The sequence below is a fragment of the Pteropus medius genome, unplaced genomic scaffold, assembly GCF_902729225.1.
Source record: "Pteropus medius unplaced genomic scaffold, Ma_sr-lr_union100, whole genome shotgun sequence".
Lineage (NCBI taxonomy): Eukaryota > Metazoa > Chordata > Mammalia > Chiroptera > Pteropodidae > Pteropus > Pteropus medius.
In genome coordinates, this window is record NW_024352786.1 from 9,436,100 (window position 1) to 9,459,648 (window position 23,549).

The following is a 23,549-nucleotide window of genomic DNA, read 5'->3' on the forward strand; positions in this document are numbered from 1 at the left end:
GGCTCAGTAGAGGTGATTGGGGAAACTGAGTCACTCTCTCAGAGGGCCCCCCCTCCTCCATAGGACTAGCCTGGGCTCCTTTATATGATGGCAGCAGGATTCCACAAGTAAAAAAGGAATTATACGAAGCCTCTTGAGGCCTAGGCTCTGAACTTTTCAAAATTGCTTCTGCCACATTCTATTTCCCAAAGCAAGTTATAAGGTCAGCTCATATTAAAGGGGTCGAGAAATTGCCTCTCGATAGAGAGCATAGTTGTATTGCATAGGCTGTAGATACAGGGAAGGGTGAAAAATGTACTTGCAATCTGTCATAATCAGTAAGGGTGTTTTTGGCTTGTGAACAAAAACTTCAACTCTAGGTTGCTTAAACAATAAAGACACATTAACAAAATAAGAAATTTGCAGGAAGAGTGATTACAAGGTTATTTCAACTCTTGGCAATGCCATCATGGTCCTAGGTTTTCTCTTATTCAACTTCTGTTCTGTCATTCTCAGCATGTTTCATTTTGTTCACATTTTAACAAGATATCCATGACAGTTTCAGGCTTTATTTATAGATGACAAAGTCCAGAGGAGAAAAAATGGAATGTCTCTGTCTTGTGTCTTCTTTGAGAAATGAGGGAAATCTACCCAGAAGCTTTTGCAGTCTTCCCATTGGGTCTCATTAGATCATCTGCCTGTGACTGAATATGGAGATTGAAAAGCTCTACTCGTCAACTTCATGCTACTAGCTTTTGAAGTAGGAAGACGGGAATTAGAGGTGGTGAGCTATGCATGCGTTTCCCTCAAGAAATACAGCAGTTTAAGAATGTCGAATGTAGGGCAAATAGTTCTACCTAGAAAGTAGCTTTGGGTGTACCTTTCTGGATATTCTTACCATTTGTGGTGATTTCTTTAGCAACAGCAACAACAACAAGAACAACAAGAACAACAACAAAACAGATGGTAAAGATCTATACAAACATAAATTCAACAGGTAGGAGGTGATGCCTTTGGGTCAGGAATTTCAAGTAAATTAGAACAAATAATTTTAAAATTTTTCTGTTATTCTTGTGTGATTCTTACTCTGACTACTTATAGTTGCTTCTTGAGCCACGTAACAGAAAGTATATTTCTTTAAATCTTAAAGACCACTAATAAGGTCTGAGTTTCACAGTCTTAAACTTTCAAATAAAGAGTAAAGGGACAAAAAAATAGTTACTAGCTAGCTAGGAAACTTTATAGCTTTTGTTTTTAGAGTAAATTTGTCCTTAATTTAATTTAGTCTCACAACATCTATTAGTTCTCCTGTCTTTAAAATTTGACCTGGAGTGACATATATAGCAAATACAAGTATTATTTTTCTAGAAAGTCTCATGTAAAATGTGCCTCTTTGTTAACTATTCTCCATAAATAATCTGTCTTGTAAAAAGGCCATCATCGTAGCAACTGTCAACTGAATCAGCTTTATGAAGACAATGTCAAACTGCAAGTAAACCTGTAGATGGGGCCTGAGTAACTTTTTACCATTGAAGAAAGTGAAATTTTTTAAAACAGTGACTTCTGACCATGCCTGAGAGAGATTCAACTGTATAAATTTAAAGTAAACACATTTTAAATTTTGAGAAGAAGAAGTTACCCTGAAAGGCAAGCTTGAAAATTGCATTGTTCTAGTTTCCTTCCATTTATGATTTGTTTGAATATCTATTTTCTCTCCTCGTTAAACTGCTTACACTTCAAAAGCTTTTCCTCTTTTATAAGTTTCACTGTTAATGTTAAATCAGCCAGTGCTTTTAGTGAATTCCACACTCTGGGTTTCTTTTATAGTATTGTTGATCCTTGGGAGGGGTGGGGTAGAAGGGTTGGTTGTCAATCCTATTGCTTACAACAGTTTGAATATCTATGACAGGACTTTCAAAGGCAAACTGCATGATTTTAGAAAAGAATTAACAATGTGGGTAATTGGTCAATGCGCAAATGTTGGTAATAAAAGTATAAACTTAAAATAAATTATTTTCTAGAGTCACATATTGCAGAGGTGATATAGCTCAGACATCAGAGTATGACACTGGTTAGTAAGAAATTTGGGGTAAATTTCACCTTAAAATAATGTATATTTTCTAGAAGCAAACAAACAAAAAACTGCACTAAGAAACAAAAAATCATTTTTTGTACCCACCCCCCAATATGTATACATGGAAAAAGATCTGAAGGAACTGTCCCTCAAACTGTGTTAATTGATTATCTTTGAGGTGGTTCCTATTTAGGAGCACTTCCTCATTATGTTTAGTTTTGGTAGGGTACCTGCTCTAGTTGTCTTTGGATGCTGAAGGGTGAGGCCCTTTGTTGCTCACCATAGCAACTAGGTTATGGTCAAATGAAGTAGGCTTGGACACTGAGGCTTCTACCTGGAACTTCAAACCTTGAGTGTGTGACACAGGACCTGGACTAAGGTGAGGCATCTACGATGCTAGGGTGTAAAATTTAAGGAGGCACTCATTCTGAGTCACGTAAGGGCTGATCTGCATTTGTACAACTCTGAGAGTAACTGCCTCCTCGAATTTTGTGTCCTGGGCTCCTGACTTATTTCCCCAAGTCCCAGCTACGGTATGATACTTGGAAAGATGGTAGGGGTAGTGCTAATGACAGCAGAAACAATGATGATGGCGGCAGTGGCTGTGGTGCTGCTGATTTCAGTGGTGGTATCTGTACACTGCCGTAAGCTTGGCTCTGGTTCCAGTGGAAAGCCTCTTGGTTCTCTTGCCTTTGGTTTTGTCAGCTCCCTGGTAATTCTTCTAATATATTTATTTTCTGCGTAAGGGAACCAGAGTTGATTTCTGTTGCTTACAACCAAGAACTCTGACTAATACAGTGGGATTGTGAGCAATTTATATTTTGTTCTGCTTTATCCTTTTCTATGTTTTCATTTTGCACATATTTACAAGCAGGTTATGTTTTCATGGAAGGCCAAATATTTTTTTATCAACTTATTCTGTCAGCAAGTAGACCAAAGTTTATAGTATGGGCTTCAGACTGAGTTAATTCAGTGACATTAACATCAAGGACCTAGATTCTTTCCCTTGCTCTATAGTTCCATGCTTAATGTTAGGTTAGTGGCAGCCTGGCTATAGTAATTCCAAGAGTTACATGCAGAAATGATATTGTCTAGAAGAAAAGGAAAAAAGGATCTCTTCCTATGGTCCTTTCTTAAGAATGAGGAAGAATTTTTCAGGAGCCCCACTACAGATTTTATTCTCATTTTATTGGCCAACAGCAGTCACATGCTTAAGCATGGCCTACTATTGACAAGGGTAATATTTTTCTTAGACCGATCAGATCTATTCCCAGAGCTGAGATCAGTTCCCCTGAGGCAAATGATACTGTAGGGGAGAGGAGAGTCTCTGAATTAAATTGAGATTCTCTTAGGAAAGAAGGAAGGTGGAAGGGAAGTTGGGTAGTCAACCTACGGCATCCATAATTTATTTTGATTGCTCGTTGAGTACTTTTGTTCACTTTTGGGTATGCGGCTACGATCTGAATATTAATGTATATAATGTGTTTTTTTAGGTAACCGTTAATCCTATCTTCTGGTACCAGTTTTAAAGTGCTAACTAGAACATAGTAAAATCATGTAACCACTGTGGAAAATAGTATGATGGTTCTTCAAAAAATTAAATAGAACTACCATATGATCCAAGAATTCCACTTCTAGATATATAACTCAAAGAACTGAACGCAGGGATTTGAACAAATATTTGTACACTCATGTTCATGGCAGCATTATTCGCAAAAGCCAAAAGGAAGAAGCAATTCAAGTGTCCATCGACAGATGAATGGAATATTATTCAGTCTTAAAAAGGGAGGAAATTCCAATATATGCTAAAACATGGATGAATTTTGAAGACACCTTGAAGTGAAGTAAGCTAGTCACAAAAGGACAAATCCTATGTGATTCCACTCAAATGAAGTACTTAGAGTAGTCAGATTCACAGAAATAAAAGGTAGAAAGTAGACAGAAAGTAGGACATTATGTGGTGGTTGCCAGGGGCTAGAGGGAGGGGAAACTGGGAGTTTTTGTTTAATGGGTATACAATTTCAGTTTTGCAAGATGAAAAAAAACTGCACAACAATATGAATGTACTTAATGTCACTGAGTTATACACTTAAAAATGGTTAAAACGGTAAATTTTATGTCATATATATTTCACCATATATTAAATTTAAAATCATAAACTAAAAAAGAAAAAAAAAAAAGAAGAAAAAGAAAAAAAGCCCATCATGAGGGCTAACTTTATATGTCAGCTTGACTAGACAATGGTACCAATCGTTTGGTCAAACATCAGTCTAGCTTTTGTGATTTTTTTGGATCCAATTAACATTTAAATTAGTAGCCTTTGGTTCTATTTCTCTGGAGAACCCTGACTAATATGCCTATGTTTTTCAAAAACATTATATGATATTTATAAAATTTTTACAATGAGAAGAATATTCTCTTTTTGTGACTAGAGAATGTGGGAAACCTGAAGACCTAAAGTTGTGAAACACAGCAGCCCTGTACCGAATGTCTGTGGAATGAGTGAAAGTTGTATAGGAATAGAGGAGGAAGTGTGTAAGTTGGGAAAACCCCACAGAGCTTTCCCCTGGGCCTGGAATTCCCTTCCCATACATAGTCCCCTACTGTATTCTTTATGAAACCGCTCAAGACGATAATTGGAATGACAAGCACTCAAAAAATGTCAGCAACTTTTATTATTATTTTAGGGGAAGATGTGTCTTCCCCATTCATATTTTCTTTTATATGAAGGAAGCTCCACAGGGGAAATAATCTGGCCTTTCCCTCCTCTCTCTATTCACAGATGGCTAAGTTTAGAAGAAGAAACAGAGTATATTTGTCTCTTAGGGCTGCTATAACAAATTAGCACAAATTGAGTCACTAAAACAATAGAAAGTTATTCTTTTGTAGTTCTGGAGACCAGAAATCTAAAATCAAGGTTTGGACAGGGTTAGGAGTCTCTGAGAAAGAATCTATCTCATGCCTCTCTCCTAGCTTCTGGTGGTTGCCTGTAATCCTTGACGTTACTTGGCTTGTGGATGCATCACTCCAATCTCTCAGTCTCTGCCCGCATCTTCACATGGTCTTCTCCTCTCTGTCTTCTGCCCTTTCCTTCTAAGAACACTTGCCATTTGATTTATGGCCACACTAACCCAGGATGATCCCATGTCAAGATCCTTAACTTAATTACATATGCAGAGAAGCTCTTTTTCCAAATAAGGTCACAGTCACAGATTCTGGGTAGGCATATCTTTTGAGGGGGCCACTATTCAACTCAATACACCAAGTGTGTGTATTCTAACTTCTTCCTTTTTTTTTTCTTCTTGCGGTGAGCCTGCCTACTTAGAATATGTATTCCACTCTGATTCTCCTGTTCTAAGTTTTATGGAAGTCTTGCCCTCCATCAGAAACTCTGCCATAGTCATGCAATCCTTGTGACTGCATGAATAAATCTGTCTAATTCTGGGTTCAGAAATGGGAACCACTTACCTGCCACCATAAAGCCTTATTCTTCAGTATCAGCTATATCATGTAAAGGTGACAGTTTGGTCTCCCATCTGCCCTAGTCTTCTATCTCATCTCTCAATTAGTCTAGAATTCAGAATGGAAGAGATATGTCCTTTTTCCAGTTCCCTTGAAAATTTAATTAATATTGCTGAAGTTTCTAAATTCAACCTTCTAAATTCTTGTCTAACTCTCAGATGCAGAATTAGCCATCTCTTCTAGGCCTTCACACTCCTTCCTGTTATCTCCTGTTAGTACTTTTTGGGCAGATTAGTTGTTTACAGGCTGTCTTCCATTTTGCATCCCCTGGACCCCAATCCATTTGGTCTATGCATAAATGATTGGGACAAGCAGGAGCTATATTTTGACAACCCAGACATCCTCCTAAGATTACTATAGCATTGGACACATGATCAGACACCATGCATCCCATTATTCTCTCATGCTTTTGATTTTATTGTCATCTTTATTTATTTATTTATTTTTGCTGTTATGGGTCATAAATAAGAAAGAAAAATCTCACTTTTTTTTTTTTTTTAATTAAATTGGGATCCAAAGTATCTTGTATATTTTGTCAAACCAATTTATGAGTTTTGCCTACCAAGAAAGGGTGATCTCTTATACTGCTTTATATATCTTACAATTTATCATTTTTTTTAATCTTTGAAAGGTCAAGATACAAAAAAAAAAACAACAACAAAAAAGTATGATTCTACTCTCCAGAGTCCCTCTAAACTTATCTTTGCAGTTTATTCTCTTTTTAATTCCATAAGTGAGTATATAATTTGTCACTAAGAAGACCATATAACTTATGTCTGCTTTTTATTTAACATCATATCAGTGAGCATTTTCTCTTGTCATGATATATTTTCCAAACCATGATCCTTTCAGAAGGCTCTGTAATTTTCCTTCTTATAAATATAATTTATTCAACCATTTTTCTTTTAGAGGGATATTCAAGTTCTTTTAAAATTTTTATTCATTTGAAACAACTTTTAAAAATGTATTTTTAAAAAATCTGTCATAATTCTGACATTATTTATAGCAAAGCTGAACAATTGAAACAGTCACACTCAAGATGCCAGACAATACAGTGGGACACTGTACTGGAGAAAAGTCAATTGAAGTGATCACCAGCTTGAACCACATTCCTGCTGTGAGGCAGGCTGCTGCAGACAGTGCTCTGTGCATGGGTCCACATGGTGGAAACTGGAGTCCTGCTTTCCTGGCTATTGTGGATTGAACTGAAAATTGATGCCTGACTCTAAAGCAGCCGTACATGGGATGTTCAGTAGCCAGTGAGGTGGGCTGATGCAAGAGCTTCACCCAGCATGATCACTGCGTCCTAGATGATGACTAGCCAATCAACAAAGCCTCTTGCACAGAATTTGAGACCTGTCGGGGATCTAAGTCTAAAGGTTGGGCAGAAATGAGGAGACACTTTGGGAGAAGTCAGAAAGCCCCGTCCACATGGCCAGGAAAAAAGGCGGAACATTGGAGCTGAGAAAAGAAATGCAGAGAGGATTTGGCAGCACAAGCAGATAAAGCAGAGGCAGAATGTAGCTGAGTCGCCATACTGACAGAGCACTAGAGAGGGAGCCACAGATGCCTTCTGCTGAAGCAATGTCAAGAAAAACAGGTGGCTGGAGGTATCTTATGTCCTGAATGACATTCCCAGCTCCGCCAGGCAGCTGCTAAAACTGCTTCCTGCTCTTCCCCACTTCCTAGGGTACCCTTACAATGAACCACGTGAACCCAAGTCAACAGAGCACATCTTCCTGGCAACGCAAAAGAGCCCATGTAATATTCATATCTCTATTCTGGAACATATCAGGTGGCATTATGATGATTTGTTTTTATGATTCTCCCTGACTAGACTCCTTGAGCTCAAGGCCTGTGTTCGATGCCTTTTAAAAATATCCTCAACTACTGGGACAGTGCATTAACACATAGTAGTACTTACTAATTGTTTGATGAATGAATGACAGGTGAGCAGCATGAGTGTGCATGTAGCCAAAACAGCCATCAAAACTCAGGGATCTCAATTAGAGAGCATTTCTCTAAAGGAGGTAAATTTTGTTTTGTTTGCCATCACTAAGGGGTATAAATCGTTTTAATCTCATGTATTTTAGTGGAAACGATGGCTAGGCAAAAATTCCCCTTTAATTCTGTTGTAATTAAAACACATTTAAAAAATATATTTATTCACCAAACATTTATTGAGTCTTGTCTCATATCAAATATTACACTAAGCTCTTGGTATACATTATACTAAGTTGTACAGGGAGCAAACACATGATGAGTCCCAGCCCTTATGGGATTTTGAGTCTAGGAAGGAAAGCATGTTCTCCATATCAAGAAAAAATAAAACAGTGTAGAATGGCTGCAGTGATACGAAGTACTGAGGAACTTCATTGCTGAAATGTGATTTTAGAAAAGACACTGGCAAGTGGCAGGGAAAAACACTTGCTATTAAGGAGATAACAGCATCTTTTAAAACAGTCATTAATAGTACTCTCTATATTGCCAGTTTAATAGGGCATGATCTTTAAACTTCAGACTTTTCAAAGTTGAAGATGTTTTAATAGTTCGTGAGCTCCAGAATTTACCTTTTCCTGGAGACATTTATCCAATGTCTTAAAACAAGGTGTCGTTATGACTATTTCAATTGAGACAAGAAATCACTAATTATTTTTTCCAAAAAGATACTTAACAAAAATAGTACTCTGATATAACCAGAGTTGCATCAACTGGCTGATGTTTTTTAATAAGCTGGATGAGTTTAATTTGGCAATGTGCGGTTGCAATATCACAGGTTTACACTTGCAGATAACATATCTGCATTAAGTTGAAACTTAAAATTGTGACTCAAATTGCAAAACAACATTTGTTTTATGGTATTCAAACATGGAGCCATAGTCATTGAGCTGTCTGAGTTTAAAAAAAAATGATATCGTTGAACTTCTCATCATATACTACAGATATATTTGAAAAATATCTTCCCAGAGAACATATAAATTAGCAGAGGAGCCTCTTTATGGTTTATGTAATTGAACTTTGAAATAGAATTTCCTATTACTCAAACTTTCGGCCTACTTTCAAACTTTGGCACAAATTTAATTGAAGAGTATCCTCAGTGTTCCGAGTCTACTGTTTAAAAATTAGTTACTATTTGTAACTGCTCACCCCCGTGAATCACGATTTTTTAATACTGTGCCAATAAAATAAAATACAGAAGCAAACTGGATGTTGAGACTGATATAAGCCTGCAATTGTCATTCTTTATCCCAAATATAAAATTTTTGCTCTATATTTGCAGAATAGAGTAGACTGTTGTATTCACCTGCCCGACATCTCTCCTTTTTCTTTTGACAATAGCGCCTCGGTTTTCTTGAGACACCATCCTATTTCATTCTCAGTCCATGGAGACTCTGGGTGTACACAGGACCCACCGCGACCACTCAAACTGTACCATTGTCCAGACCAGTGATAGGTCCGGGGATGGGCATGTGAGCCTGGTCAGACCACTGAGTCTGAGCTCTGGTACTGTGTTGAGCTCTTTTAGGAAGGAGACTGCAATTTGTAAAACTGGTTATAAGCCCAGGGAGGAGGCCCATCTTGAGAATAGAGCAGCCAATGTAGAGAGAAACAGAGCTGAGAAATGGACAGAAAGCTTTGATGATATTTTTTCAGTCCTTCAATCAACTGATTCCTGAATTCCATAACCACTTGCAGATTTACATGAGTTAATAAATCTCCACCCCCCTGACCTTTTTTTAAAAGTTAGTTTGAATTCAATTTTCTGTCACTTATACTTGAAAATAATCTTGACTAATATGCAAATGATTATAATTTTTCTCATGGGATTTAAGAATAAGCGATGTAATAAAGGTGAGATTATAAAAGCAAGTTTTTACTAGTAAAGTATCACTTCTCTTTGTTATGTACATTCAAGTTCCCTGTAAGAATCACTTGAATAAAGTTCCGTTGAAATATAAAAATTAAAAAAATAAATATAAAATATAAAAATACGAAATGCTTATATTCCCATGGCCTACACAATAAGGTCAAGTGCAAGCGTAGCAAGTTATCACAGACCATTTGCAGTCTGTCCTTACCTACCATTTCAGCCTCAGTCCTCGCGATCCTTCCATGTGAGAACATAGCACTCTCTCCAGCTGCCTCTGCCCTTCACCTTTACTGAGTATCGCTTAGCTTGTATCCTCTGCCTAGAAACCACCCTTTTCTTGCTGTTGGTTTTTTCACAAGTTCTTTTTGGTTCAGCTAAATAGCACTTCCTCTGTCAAGCCTTCCAGAATCTCCCCACGTAGAATTAATTGCTTTCCCTTCTGCATATCCCTCATCACAGTCTAACCTGTATCAGCGCTAGGGGTACTTGACTGCCTTCTTTTTAGTCTGCAGTCTCACAGACAGGGCCTATCTTATTTATCCGTGTTTTCTTTCTACTTAAACTTTATTGGATACCTAGTAGATGCTCAATGCCTATTTGTCAAGTGAAATTTTAATGCCAGGGCTTAGGGTAGCTTTTGCTCTTGTTTACTCTCTTAGGTGCTATAGGCCTTTCTCATCTAGGGTGTAAAGGGAGCTGTGTATACTTTGCAGTAGAACTGTCAGCATTCACAGTCACCAAACACCGTAAATGACCCATGTCCTACCCATTCAAAGAGTCCCAGTCTAAGAGTGATTTTTATTAGCTCTATTTATTGGTCCAAACATAAACTCTTTGGTTTTAATAGGGCCTTGAGCCAAATATCAAAAATGCACAGATCAAAGAGCCTCCAAGGTCATCCAGCGTTGTGTGTTACCATTGTTAACCAACTTGTGTTTTGGCCTAGTGGTTTAGTATATTTTTCCTTGGTAGTTTCCACTTATCACAAGAATGGGAGATGCTTACCCAAGGAGTTTACAAGTATTTCAAAATGTGTTCGGCTATCAGGAGGCTTGCTTTGGATTCAGCCATACTGGGTGTGCCACCTTCTTTGGACATCACTCATGCCTCGTGTTACCTTCATCACTCTGCCTAATTGACTTGCGTGTCTGGGCCATCCGACCTGGTAGTGACTTTCCATGTTGCTTTCCTGAATAACTAATGATAGATATTATAACTACAAGTATTGACCACTCCCGGTTTAAGTTGAACTTGTCGGACGGCATTAAGTGCTCTTTAATGCTCTTGAAACTGGCCTTCTCCTTTTCCTGATGGACTTTCTTGGGAATCAAGCACCCTACCCCACTACCTCCCTGTTGAGGAAGACTATGACTGTGGACTCTATCCTGTGTCACAGTCCATAGAATGCTTGTCTAGCCAAGTTCATTCTTTTAACTGGTGGGTAATTAGTTTTGATGACCCGGTTCCTACTGAATGATCAAAAATGTTTTCTCCTGAGCAGAGCCATGTGGGGAGGAGTGCTGAGACAATGTTAGGGTGGTTGCGATGGCCCAGGGCCAGCCAGTCCAGAGGTTTCAAGACTAAAGTTCTATCTTTGGGACTGAGTTCTGTTGGAATGCTAGTGGGAGTGGAAAGGGGTGTTGGCAAGGTCCCATTCTCTGGGTATTCCTACTTTGTTGGATAATGCCGGCAAATTATAGGCTGGAGGACACTATTTGGGACATGTGCTGACATTAAAAAGAGATGGCTACTCTGATTTTCCAGCAATCAATCTTATCTCAAACCACTTTATTTTCAGACTGATCTTTCCTGTTGATTTGGTCATCTCTTTGGATTTACTGAATTGCTCCATTCTAGCAGTAGAGGCCAGGGAAACATTACAGGAGTCATAAAATCAAAGAGGGAGAGTAGTGCTTGGAGTGGGTGTGTTACTTCTCATGATTAAAACCTAAAACGTTCAGAAAAAAATTTTTCTTCTCATTTTTCTTAGATTTTTTGTTTTGTTTTTCTGAAAATGTAGAATTATACATATTTTAGAATGTAGAATAAAATAATTAAGAAAATATGATCATAAATGGCTACTCTATGATTTCTGGTATCCATTCAGTGGCAGTCGGTTGTTAAGAAAAGAGCAGGAGCATTGAAGTTTGCTGGACATGGGTTCGAATCCCATTATGGGCTACTACTGATGTTGATAGGATTCTTATGAGGTTCATAGAGAATATATGTATCAAAGTACCCAATTCCTAATAGTGTAGTTTATTGTGCAATAGGAATATTTAAAAAGTAAAGCTAAGTAAAAAGTATTATTCTTGAACCGTTTGTAAGTATATATACCACGCAAGAGTAAAATGTTTGCTATCACTAGAGATTCTGCCATTTTTGCAAGAGAAAGCAGTGGTGGGCAGCCCTTTCTTTGCTTACAGACTTCTTCCTGTTGCATTTTGATTTTAGGATTAGTGGATGTCTTCCTGTATCCTCAAAGGACTTCGAGTTTAGTGGACACTAAGTAGCATCCATTTGTTCCTGCAGAGATTTGAAACAAGGGGCTTATTGGCCATCTCACTCAAAAGGCCCCAGACAGAGAGAAGGAGAAAGAGGAAGTCAAGAGATTTGGGAGTTGGAAGGAGATGAGTGCTCTCTGTATCTGCCTGGCAGAGTAAAAGCTCTAAGTGCAGAAAACATAATGCCTGTCTTTGTTGACTGGAAAGTTGCTGGTGTCTTTGGTTTTCAAGTTTTTGCCTGCTTCACAGAAGCGGGCAGAAAGCAAGAGATGCTAGATTCCCTTGAATCTATAGCAATTTGTAGTGTCACGATATTTTTTAAAAATTATTTTAATTTGTTGGAATGCAAATTCAAGAGAAAAATGTAGAATCATTGCATAAATACATGATATTTTTAAGCCTAATAAGTCAAAAGCATCATAACTTTGTGAGAAAACCACAAAGTGTAAAACATTTTTGTAAAGTCATCTTAATCATGTAGTGCGCACTAAAAGTATTGTAGACATTTATCTCCTCTGCCCCCATCTCTACATCTCCATTGTGGAGGAATGCTCAATTGAAAAAAATGTCTCCCCATTAGGCATTAAAAACTCTTAGTAGCTACCTTTATATGATCGATTACTGTATGGGGGTAAATGCATAGATTCTGCCTTGGTTTAAATGGCTGCTCCATCTTTTATTAGCACGAAGTCTCTTAACCTCTTAACCTGATTTAGTCTCTTATAAAATGAGGTTATTGTGAGGATTAAATGAGTAAATATATGTGAAGTGCTTGGTAATTGGGCATTATATTTTATAAGTATAATACATTCTTCCTTTTTTAAAGATATACCATCACTTGAGCCTCACAAAAATTTTGTGAGAAAGATAAAGCAAGAATTATTAATACCCTTTGGGGGAATATAAAGTTCAGAATGACCGAGTACCCTCCCTGGGATCAAACATGTGGTAGTGTACAAAACTGGGATTCAAATTCAAGTGTCCTGGTTTTTCACCACATCTCCCCTAATTTTAGGAAATTTTACACTTTCAGTCTTCTCCTTAATTCTTGAGTAATGAATTAAGCCCAACTATTGATTGAATAGCCTTATTCAAATATGTATTTATTGATTGAACAGAATAACTAAGAAATAGGTATTGCATAAAATAATATTTGGTCAACATTCTCTTAAATGATATCACAAACATTCAAGCGTTTTATAGGAGTATTTTTCCCCCTTAGAGTAACCAAGTGTTTTAGGATTATTTTTTAGGTTATGTTGAATAAAGACGACTGATGCTTGAACCATTATCATGCCAAATTCAACAAAGTATTAACAGGTCCACATGCTAGATGATATAACACAATAGCCACATTACAAATGATGCAGTCATTGAAAATGAAGCATTTGCACAATCCGAAAGTATGATTAATCTTACAAGAGATCTATTTCCATATCTTTTGTTCACAACATGGCTATTATTACTTTTAATCAAAACATCGAAGCCTGAATCACCTTGACAGGGCCTGAACAACAGCAACCAAATCTAGGAAGAAATCCCTTCATTGTATTGATGTGTCTACTTGGAAGTTCCAGGAGCCAGAGAGAAGGAGGATTCGATGGCATATATTGTGGGAGAGAGGTAGGTAGGCATATCAGTGATGACCTGGAAGGGCAAAGATGAAGGACAAGAGCTGCATAGGGCGAAGTGCTTCTTAGGAATAAAGTTGATATAAAGACACAAAGTAGCATCCGTTTGTTCCTGCAGAGATTTGAAACAAGGGGCTTATTGGCCATCTCACTCAAAAGTTTTTTATATTTCTTTTAAGCTTTTAGAATATATTTCTAACTTGATTTCACAGAATATTTTTACTGAAGTACTTCATAACCTATTTGACACAACTTTTTTACTTTTTTTGATGAAATAAATAATTGAGACCCATGCATTTAGGCAATTCCTCCATCGTCTCAATGCGAGTTAAGCATAACCAGGTGACAGCTAGGTCTGTCGACTCCCTTTTTAATTCAGCAATAGCTCATTCTGGAATCCTGTGCCTGATATGTTGTTGATACTCTGCAAATATTTGATGAATGAAAGAGTGAATAAACGATCGAATGGCTCTGTCTCTCACACCTTTTGTTTGTGGACCATTTTTGTATCCCAAATTAAGAAAATGGTGAAAGAGATTGTGGTGTGCTTTGTAGTTGGACACTGACATTGAGAAAGCAAAGTTTCTATTTGGGCACAAATTCAGAGATATCAGAAAAATGACCCCACTTCTTTTTCATTTTTCCATTTGCCAAGGGACAGTCATTCAGCAGAGATGTGTCTGATGAGAGGGCTAGGTTCTAAAGTAAGTCACAAGATGAAGATCACAGGTAATCAAAACTATCCTTGAAATTCTCTTAGGGAGATACCATGCCAGATGAAGACTGACATACTCTTTCTCAGCCACTTTTCCCTCTGTCATTTGAACACATGGCTGTTTTTACGTTCGAATACCAGTGAAGCAGCTAGCCTGAATTTTGGGGCCATGAATATGTATATTTTAAGCAAAAGACTGCACAGTGGATGGTCTGTGGGCATGGAGACAAACCTAGGCAGAATAGATTCATTTCTCATGTCTTATGCTCACTCTGGGGCATATGCTTTTTAAGACCAGTATTTCTCTCTCTCTCTCTCTCTCTCTCTCTCTCTCTCTCATATAACCAAATATACAAAAGTTAAATGCATGTAAGCTTCGGCTCCACTGTTACCCTGGTCCATGGGGATGACTGAAGTAAGTACTACTAAAGGATTCTAGAATCAAAATCTTATTAAAGTTTTTTATTTATTTTTTAATTTTGTAGGGCTTCTTAGATAAAAATGAGATGACTAAATTCTAAACTTACTGGCAGTGCTATGATTTATGATTTTTTTTTGCTGTGGAGGCATAAAAAAGAGGAAGTTTTGGTATGGATATGCCTGGGAAAAGGAGTATAAATTACATGACTACTCAATCTAGAGCGATTTAAATGCAAAAAGGAATCGGCCTGTGCCACTATTGCCCTCCGTTCCTTTCCTTCAAAAACAAGAATAAAATCCCTGGTTTACTCAAACTTCCTCTTTAAGACTTGGTTCAGGCATCAAAGCCTATGGCTACCAGTTTCCTCAACAGGCTGTTTGTTGCTCTTTCTACATCTCTCTCCCTCTTCCTTCCTTTTCCTCCTACCCATCTCTGCTCCTAAATCTCCATTCCCACTGTTGTTTATGTTTCAGCCTCACCGTGGACACAGACCATCGTCTCATGGATGCCTTTGTAAAAATTTGTTACACTTTAACAGTTAATCAACTCTTGTAGACATTACAAAGAACTTTGGACACCTAGCTGATTTCCTGGAGCAATATCTGGGGAATTATTTTTTTGGATCCAAGAGGATAATATTTTAAGTTGTTATATATTTGCTGATCTTGGGGAGATTGTTGGAACCATCCAGCGTGCACAGGAAGCTTGGGCCCTTGGCCCAGTAGGCTCATAGTCTAAATATTTGGAAGATGAATACTTGGAAATGCATTTAAACATTTAAAGCATTTTCTTTGTTTTTCCAGTAAGTCTCATTGTTCGTGCGATACAATTCTGCAGCAAACCCTATCTACTGAAGGCATGAACCTCCTGGACAAGTCCAGGCCGGGGCTCTACCTCAGGTCTGGGCACAAAGCCAGGGGTGCCTGTCTATTGGCTAATGTTTACACCCCTGCAATGGGTTATTATTATAATTGCTCACCCTCAATGCCTGCGTTCTAAAGTCAGGGTAAGGGTCTGACCCAGCTCTGCACTGAAACCAGGAATATAACTCTCACACACGCACACACACACGCACACTCACGATTTTCCAAACCAATTCTGTAATGTTCCTTTTCTTCTGTCAGTGCTGGATCTTTATTATTATTGTCAACTTTCAACTCTATCCTGATCATCTGTGGTCAGTTTTCCTCTCCAGCTTACTGGGCAACATACCTTTGGGTTGGTATATGCTTAGAGAATACAAACTAGTTTGAATGTATTGGATTATGTGAAACATAATTAGGGAATCAAATTTGCTGTAAAAGCAGCCTATCTGTTTATAGAACTCAGAAGCAATGATAAGCAATTGGGATATTTTCCATGTTCTTTAGACCCACAGATATACTCTAGGACCTCAATTATATGAACTGTTTACCTATGCCAATCAAATTATCTAGAAACTTGCCAACTATCTACTTTGCTATGCTATAGAGTCACAAACTCTTGTCTCAATGGAATGGGAGGGAGCACTGGCTTCATTTCTGAAATTTGAAGTAGAAAGGGGTGGGGAGGAGTGGGTGGAGTGAGGTGAGTATGGGTGTGCACCTGGCCTGGTAATTGTCATGGTAAGGTGTCTTAGACAATATGATAATAACCTTCTTGATAGAATGGGGATGCAATAGCAGCAGCAAAAATTATATTAAACTGGGTCTGATGCCCAGAGTATCAGCCTCAAATAAAGAAAGTGCAACAAAATCATTTCAAGAGGGACCAATTTGTACATCAGGGAAACTAAACCGGTTAGAGAGGTGCTGGCTTGAGAAGACAATGCTTTCAGTTCCTTGAAAAAACTTTGCCCAACCTAATTAAAATGTCCAATCTAATTAAAAATCCAACCATAATCCTGCTGACGGCCCCTTGCTTCTCTCCTTTCCATTATCGAGATGCTCAATAGGGCCCCTTTAGCTGAAAAATTATTTAACAGAGTCTATTTGAGCTCACACATAATTCCAAGCCTACTAAGTTGGAGAAAAGACACTAGTGATGTGTACAGCGGATGGGGGAGCTTCACTCAGCGAGGATGTATGACGTGGATTAATGCAGAGCAGACATCTGTTGTTGATGGGGGCAACAGACAGAATTTGTTGCCCTGTGGCAGGTGACTCCCCCAGTGCTGGTCAGCTGGCTTAGAGTAGACAAAGTTGGACAAGGCAAGTGATGCCTAGCAACCCTCTAGGGAAATATCTTGAGGGCCTCTCCCTGTTGTGCCTATGTTTTTACTTCTCACACATGCACATACATCACAGAACTGATATCACAAAATGCAATTTGGAATATGGAGAAAAGGGAAGAAGCACATGCCTACCATAAGGGTTAATAGAATGTTGGCTGGTCTTGAGCATGAGAGGTAACTTTGAGTTTCCTAGTAGCCTGGGCAAAAAGAGGAAATCTGATAAATCACATGGCTCATGTTATCTGGGAAAAGAAGCAAATCAGTCTATTGGAAGGAATAAAGTTTTTCTTAACGACAGTTGCAAAATCAATTTTTTTCCACATCGAACTTGATAGAGAGGAAAAATTGAATTTTTCAGGGCGTGTGTAAGAAAATGTCACACTGCTAGAGCACTTGACCTGTCTACAGGAAAGGCACCGGAACATGGACCCCTCAGTGACTAATGAGAAATAGGTAGCTCTCAGTGGTTCTCTGGGACTGGTTGGTCTAACCTCTTAATATGTGTGACATTGTTGTGCAAATGTGCTGGTTCTGGGTCTGTTTGACCTGAGATCCAGTTCTCTTCCTTGGCTCTGTATTCAGGGGGCCTGACCCTTCCAGGCTGACATTCTCAGGCCCCATGTCCGCCTGCTTTCATCTGGGCTTTGCCAAGGGGAGGCCCTGGTGGGAATTTGGAGAACAGGAAGAAGAGAAAAGTCAGGGCACTTCTCCCTCTCCCTCTGATTGGGGTGGTATCTCTGGCAGCTGCTGCCCCTCTTCAGTGCCAGCTTTCACCGGAAGCCTGCTGTCATTCCAGCTTCCTCTGGGTAATCCCAGGCCCTGGGCTCCCTAGCATGGCCTCCTCCCTTTGTCCCTCTAGCCTAGGAGTGGCAGCGACTTCCTGCTGCGGCTAGTCTCTGGATTGCCTCACAATCCTTGTTTGGCTTCTAAGTTTCTTTCATCTCATTGCATTAAATTTCCTCTGTTTTAAATATTCAGAGTGGCTTCTGTCTTCCTGGTTGGGACCTGACACAAGGAAACAAAAATATGTTTGAAACAAAAATGAACGGGGCAAGAGAATTTAGAGGAATGTGAGTTGGAGAGTTTCTGAAGAAGTGAAAGACTCCACAGATAATGGCACCACACACAAGGATACACCCGGCATTGGTGTATACCAGTTGGAAATGACTTCTGGTCTCCTAAGGTCCTTATGAGACATATTTACACACAAAAATAGCAATTTTACTCAGAGTTGTCAGCTCCAGAAGTGAAGAATAACAATACATAAGATATAGAAGAAAAAAAAAAACAAAAAAACCCATAGGATTTAGAGTCCTAAGTCAAAAATTCAAATCCTGGCCTGGTGGTAGATATTGGGGTTGACTATGCAATACCTATTCCACCTCTCCTACTGGCCTATCAGCTGTGGGGTTTGGAGGAGACCGATTCAATCCCCAGCTTCTAGGTTGTAGCCTTGACTGAGACATGGTCATTGCCTCACATGTGGGTCTGCACCCCAGGCCTGAGCCAGTCGGTACGCGGCATTCCCCTGGCCACTGGTGTGATGAAAGTGAAGCCTGGGAGTCATGTTTGACGATTGAAGAAAGAAAAGTCCTTTGTCTCAGATAGTGCGGTGGGTCCTGAAACTGCTTCAGCATTTTGCTCCTAAATGGAAAAGAGCCTGAGAATAAAGCTGACGCAAACAGAAGGGTAAATCCAAGACTAAATAAAACAGAACTGGATTCCGATCAAACTATGCCTGAAGCCCACTGTACCACTGGATTTTTTCTGTTACATGAGTTCATACAATCCATTTACTGTTTAGAATCTTTTGATTTGGGTTTTCTGTGACTTGTAACCAAAAGCGTGCTAGTCGATACATAGAAATGTTGTTTTATTGGCTGTATGTCCTTAAGCCAGTTACTTAATCTTTCTGATCCTCGGCTTTCTCATCTATAAGGTAGAACTATTAAGACAATTTATCTTAAGAAATTTTTGTGAGGTTCAAATGAGGTAATAAACGAGAAAGTGCTTTATAAATTGTAAGTAGTTATTTGAATCTTCTTATTACACATATAATTTATTTAGATTGTTAATGCAGTTTTACATCTCTTCTACATATAAAGAATTTATTTTATCAAGCATACAGTTCTATCATACCTACTTCATTGCTGTATTGTGAGTGTTCATCAAGATTAATCAGCAATAACTATTATTTTACTCTGTACAGCTCTAAAAAATTTACTTTTGAAGTCCCAGGTGACCTATGTAAGCTTGAAAGGGTTTACCTCAACCTCTCAGCCAAGTGGAAATGAATTGAGTAACCCTTTCTGTGACTACTCATAACTCATTTGTAAAGTGTGTTGTTTTCATTGCCATCTGGAGCGGCCCGTGCAAGAGGGTGAGTGACATTCCTCTCACTGCATGAAGGTTTGCGTGTTCAAAAAGGACCAGCTGGTCAGTTCTGCCCTTGTATTTTCTTGGAGTTGCTGCCCTGAGGTTGTTTGGTAACCTGAGAAAGTAGTTCATGCATGAACCTTTCAAAGGGCTATAAAATTAAGAACCCCCCAGGGAAATAACACATAGTGTTTAGATTTTTATAATGACAAAATATTAAAGGTAATTAATTTAGATAAGGTAACTAACAATTAGGTAATGAAAATAAAAATATGAAAAGGAAGCTTTTATATGTTTTTCTTCCATCAATTGGCACATCTTAGGACAGACCTGGTATGGCCTTGCTAACCATGGCGGGTCAGGGTAGAGAGAGAGTGACTGGGACTGTGAACTCAACCCTCCCATTAGGCTGAGGCAGTCCTGGCGGACAGGAGCTGCAAGTCCAGCCTTCATTCTTTTACCCAAACACTGGTGATTCTCCCTCCCAACCAGACCTCCCATCTCCCGCCTCTGGGCCTGCCTTACCACTGAGCAGGGTCAGGTCCCCATTATGTTTCACCTTCTCCCAGGCTCAATCCCCTCACTTTGCCTCCAAATCCATCTCTGTACATCTTCCATGCTGCTGTGGGAGTCATCTTTTAAAATCATACTATGCTGCCCCTGCCCCTCCTTCCTTAAACATTTTCACTGGCTCCCTATAGCTCATCCTATAAAGCTCAGACTCCTTAGCATGGCAAGACATTGTGGGATCTGACTCCTCTTAGCAACCAACTCAGCTTCTCTCCCCGCCAACTCCCCCAACCCCCAAGTTCCTTCCAAACCAGAGACCTCAGACCTGGACATAGCTCTTTAAGGTCAGCAGTTACCACATTTTTATGGTCATAAAAATTACTTGAACTTGTTTAAAAGACAGATTCCCAAGCAATATCCTCACAAGAGTATGATCCAGAGGGTCGGGTCTGGGAATTTAAAATTTCATTTAGAACTTTGGCAGAGTCAGGTGCTGACGGTCCTCCGAGGGACTGTCTTTGGAGAAACGCTCTGTGGTGACACTTACCACGTTGTAGTCCACTTCTTTCCTTCCACATCTGCCTCTGCTTAGAGCTCCTTGAGGACAAGGAACAGGTATTTTTCAGCTTCGTTACTCCAGGACCTAGCATAGCGCTCTGCACGCACTAAGCCCTTGACGTGTGTTTATTAAGTGAATAAATGAGTCACAACAGAGCCAGTATCAGAGGATAAGGCAGGATAAGAGCAGTCAGGGACCAAGGCACTCAGTGCAAGGGTTGGCAGGCCTGGAGAGCAATATAATCTGGGGCCAGGAAATGTTGGAGATGCAAGGCTGCATAGGAGGAGCCATCGACTAAACACTGGTCACTGAGCACAAGGAAGGAGGAAACTACTCTGTGGTGGTGCAAAGGAGTGGGGATAACAATGGCTCATCGAGGCCATGACTCCTGCACAAAGAAAGAGAATGGGACCGTCACCACAGGAAGGGTCTGGAGGCACTGGGCTATCAGCATCAGACTAGGCACGAGCAGCTTGGTATTAAGCTCCAGATTATTGTTCTAGAAAGCAGCAGTCGCCAATTTTGCCTGCAAATTCAATGTACTTGGAGCAATGTTTTTGAAATGACATGAACAAACAAAAGTGAGATTTCCAAGATCCACCCTAGAGTCACTGAACGAGGCTCTGGATATGTGTAAAGGGGATTTCAGACTCTTCGTGCCTGGAGTTACGAAACTTTATCATCATGTGTCCATGTATGAAGTCCCCACCCCTTATTCATTCTGGTAGTTACCCAGTGGGCCATTTCTATTTAAAGAATCATGCCCTCCCTCCCCTCTTGGGAAAATAGTTTCTATTATTATTTCTTTGCTTATCTCTTTACCTCCATCTCTGCTGTCTCTTTGTCTATAATGTCTATTAGACATATAGTGGAATTTCTGGGTCTAACGTCTTTGTCTCCAAATTTTTATTTTAGGATTTCCATTTCTTTTTTTTTTTTTAGTATTGTGTGCTGGAACAATTTCTCAACATGCTCTGCTACGTAAGTACTGTACTCTGGTGTGTCCTTTCATTATTCTGCACATCTATTGAGATTTTAATTTTGATCATTTTTTTCATTTCTGAGATCTCTAAATACTTATCATTACAACGGCCTTTTCTTGCTTAGGGAATGTAATATCAACTCTTAATTCTCTAGAATATTCCACATACAGTACTACTTTTAAAGTTTTCTTCTATTTTATTTACTTTGTTTCTTTAGATGTTGATTTTTAGATTTGTTTAGTTTGATTTTTCTTTCATGGTTTTGGTTTTTCTTAAGTATTTGTCATTCTGGATTTTGCAGTCATCTTTGTATTTGATAATCTCTATTTCTTCTAAATCAGGGCCAGCTAACTGTGGCCCATGGGCCAAGTCTGGCTGCTGCCTATTTTGAAAATAAAGTTTTATTGGAGCACAGATATGTTCATTCATTTACATATCTTCTATGGTTGCTTTTGTGCCAGGATGGCAGTGTCGAGTAGCCTATAAAGTCTAGAATATTGATTATCAGGCCCCTTTCAGAAAAAGCTTACAAACTCTGCTAGATATAACCATCACTTTATGGGAAATACAGCTCAGGGAGAAACATAGTAATCAATGTTGGCTGATTGAAACATTGACCAAAGCAGAATGTGAGATATTCTATAAGATAGAAGACTCAGTTTCTTTACAAATAAATGACATAAAAATTAAAAAGAAAAAAAGAAAGAAATCCATGTAGAGTAAAAGAATTTCATAGGAATATCAGACGAAAGCACTGTGTGATCCTCACTTGGATCCTAATTTAAACAGGTCAACTATAAAGCAAATTTTTGAGATGGTGAGGGAAAACTGAACATGAATCAGTGTTTCCAGTGTTTACTGATGTGAAACAAACCACCTTCCACTTAGTGGTATAAAACCACCACAGTGTTTTTACGCTCACTGTTTCGGTGGGTCAGAGATTTAGACAGGGCACAGTGGGAGTGTCTTCTCTGTTCCATGATGTCTGGAGCCTCAGCTGGGAAGACTCAGAGGTCTGGACGCAGCTGGGAATGTTGACTGGATACCTCTACGTGGCCCCTCGTGTGGCTGGTTTCTGAGAGGGACCACTTGAGAGGGAGCTTCTGAAGAGTAAACACTGTAAGATGACCAGGCAGAGGTTAGGAGACCTTCCTGATTTCCCTTTAGAGTCAGGTGGCATCTTGACCCTCACATTCCACTGTCCCATGAGTGACTAAGGTGGGCCCAGAGTCAAGGGGAGGGGATAGAGACTTCACTTATTGTTGAGGGCCTGGCAAGCTCACCTTGCAGAAGACAGAAGAGGTTGCTGTAACCATTTTTGCAAAATACAATCTGCCACAACTGGCTATTAGATGATGTTAATAAATTATTGTTATTTTTTTCAGGTGTGGTAATATTTTCATAGATTTTTTAAAAAAATCTGTATATGTTAGTCACACTAAGTTTGAATGAAATGATATGGTATTTTGGATTTGCTTTAAAATACTTCAAAAAAAATTAAAGGTAGTGGCGGTGGTAGCACAGATAAAATAAAAACGACAGAACGGTGATAGTGGGCAATAAGTACTGATTGTTAGTAATATTCTCTGTAATTTGTATGTTTGAACTTTTTCCTTTGTGAAACAAAAAGGAAAAAGAAAAACCTAGTTTTGCCTGATTATGCCATTCTTTCTACTCCCAGCAGTTAGGGGTGAGTCAGGGTCTCAGTGCTGAGGGGGAAACCGGTCCCTTGCCTTCCGGGTTTAAGGCTCCCTGTTCCTTCCAGGTGTTGCCAGCTCCCTGGGGCATCTTCCTGACTCTTTCACAAACGTGCTTTTACTCACTGTTCTGGCCTGAGGCAGACAATCCTGCCAGCCGACTTCTTGGCACTATTTGGTGGTAGGGAGGGACCTGCCAGTTCGTCGACCAGGACTGGGTTATTATAATCTCCCCACGGCTGCCCACAGCTCCTTCCTCCCCTTGCAATTGTCCCCTCCAGGTTCAGAGCACACCAGGGGCTGCTTCTGCATGTGTGTCAGTCCCCCCGAATGTAGTTTTGGATGTCATTTGCTTTGTCAGTTTAGTCCTCTGTGTTTTCTCTATTTCAAGGATTACTTAAATTTTCTGTTCTGATGATAGCATGCTTTTTTGAGCTTACCTCTCTCTCACTCCAGTAACCCCACCTTTCTGTCATTTTTAGAGATGTTGGTTGA